The 6,951-nt window shown below is 40.7% G+C and overlaps 1 protein-coding gene across 1 annotated transcript in view; it reads left to right on the top strand.

The window, feature by feature from the left end:
• The window catches only part of apbb2b (amyloid beta (A4) precursor protein-binding, family B, member 2b), a 46,831-nt gene that overhangs the window by 11,507 nt on the left and 28,373 nt on the right, over nt 1-6,951 (top strand). Inside the window, 2 exon segments of the mRNA XM_032531341.1 lie at nt 5,866-5,959; nt 6,850-6,916. The gene's annotated coding sequence lies outside the window, so the exon portion shown is untranslated.

Below are 6,951 nucleotides of genomic sequence, written 5' to 3'. Positions count from 1 at the left end.
ACACACACACACACACACACACACACACACACACACACACACCAATGACCGGACAAATCACCAACTGTCGATTGGCTTTGTGTAGGGCTGATTGATGTTATATTGATATTTTTACTATACTTCTATACTTTTTGGTTTATTATTAATATTAATAATAAAAACAATAATAGATAACAAGTAAATAGAACCAGTTGAAAGTTAACAAAATAGACATGTTAAAAATCTTCCTTAATATACATTTTTACAACTTCCACAGTTTGTAAGTATATTTGAAAAGCAGTTGGGGATCTCAGTGAACAAATAGGGACATAAAACAACAGGGAGGCTGAAATGCAATCTGGTCCTAAGCCATTTATAGCTTTAAATACAATAAAAATGGCTTAAAAAATAATTGTGATTTATACAGGGAGCTAAATATGTTCCACTTTTAGCTTAGTCTGGAGTTTAGTAGCAAAATCTTCTTCTAGTTTTTAGCTTCTCAAAAGTGCATTAAATAGGTATACAGCCTATTATGTAATACGCTGTATACCTGGTGTTTATAATGTGAAGAGCTATCAAGCAATGGTAATATACGTCTTTGGTAAGCAGTGTTGCTAACTTTTCAGCCTTGTAGTGAAAATAAGTTGCAGTCAGGATCTGGCTCACTCTGCAGCCAATGGGGAAAAAAAGCCATGAAAGATCTGGGAAGATTGCCTGCTATTTTCCAGCTGGCTTACACGTTCACGTCCTGATCCAAAATTTAGAAAAACACCCAGTTGTGTTTTCTATTCTGCATGCCTTGCCTTCTTGACATGAATCCATCCATTTTGTTTTTGATAGCCCGGCCTCTAACTGCGACAGCTTTGCTCTCTTGTCAGTCTTTTTGGTAACAGATGGGGTTTCTTGCAAACAGAGTGGAGACATGAAAAAGATGGGAAGCGTGGCTGTAAGTCAGGGTTGTAGAGAGAATCAGCGGTTTGATAAGAGTTTACAGACCTTTTTCACTTTTAATGAGAAAAGAAAGCAAATTATTTTCTAGACAAAGAGGAGGGGGCGAGTAAGTGGTAGAAGATGAATTCAGTGGAGGCTAGAAGAGGAAGAGGGAGGGGAGAGGAAATGGGCAAGAAAATGGGATAAAGGAAAGAGGTAAAAGTCAAGTGGGATTAGCAGATGTACTGGAATGGCGAGAAACCTTGAGCGGGAAGGGCAGGAAGGAGGGATGAGGGGCCTATCAAACTGCAGGCATCCACTTGGCATATGAATTTAAAAGCAATGTGTCTCTGCTTTGCTCAGTCCAGAAGAGTCTGGTAAATGTTGGCAGTTACAGCGCACGTAAAAAGAGAGAGAGAAGGGGAGAGTGTGCAGCTGCTCCCTTCATTCGTGGTTGAAACAACCCCCCCCCAACATACCTAATAACACACACATGCAACAACACACACTCTGTGGGTTGGCCAGTGGGTCAAGAGTCAAAGGTCACTGTAATGCTGTGACACATCCTAGATCTTATTACCCTCCCTCCCAATGTGTGTTTTTGTCCATCTGTGTGTGTGTGTGTGTGTTGCTCTAACTCCTAATTTCCACCGGGTGCAAAACGGCTGCGGATCCGCTTAGGAACGGTGGTAGAGTCATTAGGTTTCCATTAAAGTCAATGTGTGTATTTTCACTAATTGCGGAACGGCTGGGTTCTGACTCCAGCACAGCTCCAGCGATCCGGAGCCCTCCGTAGCAGATACGCAGAGCTTCTATTTTTGCCGGATGCCAGAGAGCAGATAGTGCGGGACAGGAAGTCGAGCACAGAAGACAAAATAAAACATCCGGTTCATTTTCAAAACAAAACAGACTGTTCTCACGGCCGGTCATATTTCCCTTCCCTACACCTTGAAAACACAGCACATAGTTGTTTCCGCTCTATTCCTCTGAATGGAAACAAACGGTTCTTGGTTTTGTGGTTCTATTCTACGTGAATTTGCGATATCTTGTGGGTCCTCATGACTTCAGTTGTCCGTCACGGTCACAGCAATTTCGTGGCTTGGTAGCATTACATTTCCTGGTTCTTCTTCTCCATAAACAACATGAAATCAAGTAGAGGGTTAACTTTTCCTGCTAAAGATGTCTCACCTTGGTCAAAAAGCACAGGGGAGACACTTTGGTTCTCTCATTATGACTCTAGAGTCAGTACTCGCTCCAAAGCTAATCGTCGCCACACTCTCACTTCTCCCTCTACCACACACATGCCGGCCTGACGCACACACCAGCGCACCATAGTATAAACACCAGGCCACTTACGTAGGCTACGGTGAAAGCTCTGCATAGAGCCTACGCAGAAGCATAAAACAGCCTTAAGTATGTGTCTTTAACATAGAGTGCCTGTGTTTCTCTCTCTGTGTCTCAGTTTTTTTCTGTACATTTAACGATATACAAGTGAGTCCATGTGGAAGATTCACCCTCCAAATCTACTATTTGTCTTTCTCTCTGTGTTTTGTCAGGGCCAATGCTGCCCTGCCCACAGAGGGGCCCTTTAATTATGCCTAGACCCCCTCATCCGCATCAGAGGACTGCGGGGAGTACTTCATGTTTGCTGAGACCCAAAACAATCACTGTCATTCCATCCAATTTCAGTCCATATCCAGATGTCGGTATTAAAGTTACAGTTTTAGTGCATACTTGTTGCTGAACTTTATCTCCACCCAAGTGTAAAAACTGTATTCCAAATTCAAACTACATATTCAATTTACATCTGTCTCTAGGAAAATAAAAATGTAAGACAACTTCAGAGCATTGTTTATAGTGTTTGCACAGTGATGCATTTTTGTTGCAATGAAGCAATCACTATGAGGTTAAAGTGGTAACTTTAAAGAGGAACTCCACTGATTAAACACATCAAAGTGTGTTTACACATCTGGAGGAGTACTACCGCATATGTAAAAAAAAAAAAGTAAGTTGTGTAAAGTCTTTTGTGATTTCAAAAGGGGCTTGTCGATGTCCGATGAATTTCCCCGGTTGGGGTTGAAAACTTAAGTTTAAAATGACAAAAATGTGGGGGGGGGAGTTAGAAAGATGTGAGGTCACCAGACTTCTGTAGCCTGCTCCACATCTCTGCTTGGGGTTAGTGGCTCAAGGCTAAATTAATAGCATAACACAGCCAAATCTCTTACCAAACTGTCAGCAACTCACTTAGAATAAAAGCCAACAGGTAAATATAATAATAATAAATAAATAACTTGAGCAATATTATGTAACAATTAGCACCGCTACAGTTTCAAAGTGCAGTTCCCTTCTACAGCGCTATCTTAAATATGGAAAGCTCTACATGTGCATTTGTTATGAATACATTTCTTATGATCAAAAACAAGCAAGTTGACCACTTGGCCAAACATCAAGCAAGTGCACCAACACAAGACAATGCCAGCCAGCTAATAATACTTACCAGTCCAACAGCAAGATGTCTGGTCTTGCTGCCTTTTATTTTGCAGACACTCGCCCTCAAGTAAAAGCCCGTCCCAGATTTACTCCTGCTCTGTCACTTTCTCTTCTTTTCTCTTTTTGGCTTCTTCTGCTTCTCCTTTGGTCTCTTCACCTCTGCCATGGCGTCCGTAGAGGATGCTGTACCTGGTTCCGTTACCCGCTAGCCCGGCTCTGGTTCTAGCATGACTCTGACGAGTCCCAGCCAGTATTCTCCCTATTACAAGTCAGTTGAGCATAAAAATGATTTCAAGGCTGTCATTTTAAGGCAAACTAGTTACATATTGTTGCTTTAAAGTAAGCAGTTTTTTTCTAGTTATGCTAATACTAAAGCTATTTGGACTTCAGCAACTAAAACACATGCTCAGATAATTTGACTTACTAACACCCCCACACACACCCCCACACACACACACACACACACACACACACACACACCACCAACACCCTCAAAACTCTCTTTATTAGCTTTATTTTTATGTTGGATGAATGGGATCAATAAGGGTCTATGTATATAAAACGCTACGATTCCATAAACTGTTGACTTATTTACTGAACATCCTTAAACAACCTTATTACTTGCAATGATTCTTGTGCTTAGAGTAGGGGCGCAGACCTTGATTACACATGCAGCTTCCAACCTGTAACGCTAATGGGAATTGATTCATATGTTTTAAGTGTAGACAACCCTTCATACAAATACTGTCTCACACACACAAACAAATCACACATTTCCAGGAATGCAGACTTGTTGGAGCAGGATTCAAGGAATTGAGCAAGCATACCCAGAATGCAACATTTTTATTGCTATTTTCTGAATCACTTTCTACTTCCTTGCCCTTGGCAGTTTTTATACCTGAGTGCTATAGGTTTTTAATCCATCTTTTTTATCATTTTTTTTATTTTTTTATTGTTACTGTCTTTGTCAGTTGGGCATTTTCACAGCATTAGTGACTTCTGACATCATATCTCTTTTGTAACCACTGCTTAAACCAGTAGAGAAAATACATTACAGTACACAGCTGGTTTGAGGTCAAAATTATATGTAGCTGCTTTTTGTTCGTAAGATTCTTTTGGGGGCATTTAAGGCCTTTATTTTCATAGGACAAATGAAGACATGCATCAAAGGGCTGCAAGTCAGTGTTGAACCTTCGGCCACTGTGTCGAGGAGTAAACCTTTATACATGGGCGCGTGCTCTTCCAGGTGAGCTACCCAGGCGCCCAAACCAGATGTTGTTTGTCTATTTTGTCAGTAGTTTCAGTATAAGACTGTTGTTGTGGCAGACATGTGTTCTACAGTATGTTGGATAGATTTATCAGGCATTCAAGTGACACAGCACTAGGGCTGCAAGATAATGGAAAAACTGAAATTGTATTTTTGCAAGTTGGGAACAAAAATAGTATGCATGTTGTGTCTTTTGTTCCTTTTTATCTCATCCCTCTAAATGTCCACATCTCGACTGCATGACACATAGCCTAATGTTGACATTTTCCCACAGGCTTGTATATGTTTTCTTAGAGTTTCTGATCCGATAATATTGGCTTTCAACGGCTTGCATTACTAGTGTTCAACAATGGCTTATACTGTATGCTCAGGTTAGTTATGAGATGATGCGACAGGTTGATCAGTTTCAGTTTCTGGGCCAATAACACTGACTGCTATTGCCATTTGAGGATTTGCCTGATCGTGATGACCGTTTGATCATTATGCACTATAAGTGTCTATATGTTCTTGCAGTCATCAGCACACTTTTGCCTTTTCCTCTGTAGCTGTGGTGCAAGGGATTTTGTGCTTTGTAATTGATTAGATCTGTAAATGAGGTTGATTAATTACTAGAAATTTGGAATTATCTCGTTGCAGTGGTGCTTGTGTCAGCTGTTAGTTGAGCTAAAAAATCCATGGGATAACATTTCTTTCAGCTGTTACAATTTTATTCCCCAAAATCATTCCAGGTGTTTTTCCAGCCCATCAGCCAGGAATAAATGGAATTCTATGGTCCGTTCGAACTATGCTTATTGTCTTTCTCTCCACTACTCATAGCATTTGTGTGTTAGTGAGAACTGTCTACAAGCCATGACTGTATTTTGTGCGTGCGTGCGTGCGTGCGTGCGTTGTCGGAAAGCAGTGTACGGGGAGTTTACAAGTCTCCTGTGGCATTTAGTTTATGATGGTTCCAGTCAGCAAAGGGTTGGCAAGACTGCACTAAAGAAAGAAATATGAGCTCTATATGAAATGAGCCTTATTTTCTCACACACACATCCTTGTGTATTAATGTTTGATTACGGTTATGAATAATTGATGTGTCTTTATTATTTGTCCCTCTGGTGTCCTGCAGTCCTCTTTCTCTCTCTGTTTACCCCTCCCTCCTTCTCTCTCTCGCTCTCTCTCATTAATCCTGTTTTATGTTTGTCTCTCTCCCTCAGGACACCACTGCTTCAGTGTAGCCCTCTTGTGATTGGATGACTACCAGTATGGACGCGCTATATCCTGGAGTTTCCTACAACCCTTAGTTCTCTGGTAAGTAGCAACTGTAAAAAGGCTTCTTTTAAGTTGTTATGTTTTCAACATAAAAATACACCCTTGTAAACCCTCCAAGCTTTCAGGAATTGTTCCTGTCATAACTGAAAATATAGCTCCTTTCATTGTTTACAAGCATTGGTGTTGTCAATAGACATGGAATGGTATTCAGACATGGTAACGGTCTGGTATTTAAATCATTTTAGAGCATCTTCTTACTCTAACAAAAAAAGAAAACTTGATAACAACACTTCAAGTAAATACTTACTGCACAGTAAAAGCCATTACATATCCTCTTACGTTGAAGTAACTACAGCAGAGCATTTTAAGGTCTACCACTTAAGTTGAATTGGAGCCTTATTGTTGTTTGGATAAACTTAAAGCTTTCTAAACACATAAAATAATCCCCTAGGAACACCTATCTGTGTGCCGTGACCCCCCTCCCACCCCCACCTGTTAGGTACCACTTTAGCTTCACTGTTAAACAGGGAAGACCCTTTAAATGTGTACAGAATAAAACAAGACTCACTCATTTTACCTTTGATTTTATTGACAGAAAAAAACACTGTCCACTGTACATTCAGTGGCTAATCACATGGAAGAGTTGATGTGCATGACATAATGAACAATTCTTCACCAAACAACAGTCCCCATGAATCCATTACTTCTCAGTACATGATTGTTAAATGCCTTTTATAGTTTTTATGATTTTTTATGTTGTGTGGAGTCCCTTCACTACCTCAGTGTTATGTTGTCTCCATAGAGACCCGCTGTAGTTGGGTTCTACATGGATGAATGTGGTCTCCGAGGGCAACCCAAGAAGTGCTTAGGATTCTTTGCATTCTTCTTCTGATCATTCTTTTACTTTTTATCCCCTCTGTGGTGTTCAGATCTGCAGCTGAGTCAACTGAACCCTAAACAGTGACCAGCCCCGGTCTGTGACTGACCTCCTGTCAGGTACCACACACACACACACACACACACACACACAC

This window comes from Etheostoma spectabile, chromosome 2 (assembly GCF_008692095.1).
Source record: "Etheostoma spectabile isolate EspeVRDwgs_2016 chromosome 2, UIUC_Espe_1.0, whole genome shotgun sequence".
In the NCBI taxonomy this organism is placed as follows: domain Eukaryota; kingdom Metazoa; phylum Chordata; class Actinopteri; order Perciformes; family Percidae; genus Etheostoma; species Etheostoma spectabile.
Note: the sequence above shows the minus strand (reverse complement) of the source record. Positions and strands in the feature narration are given on the sequence as shown.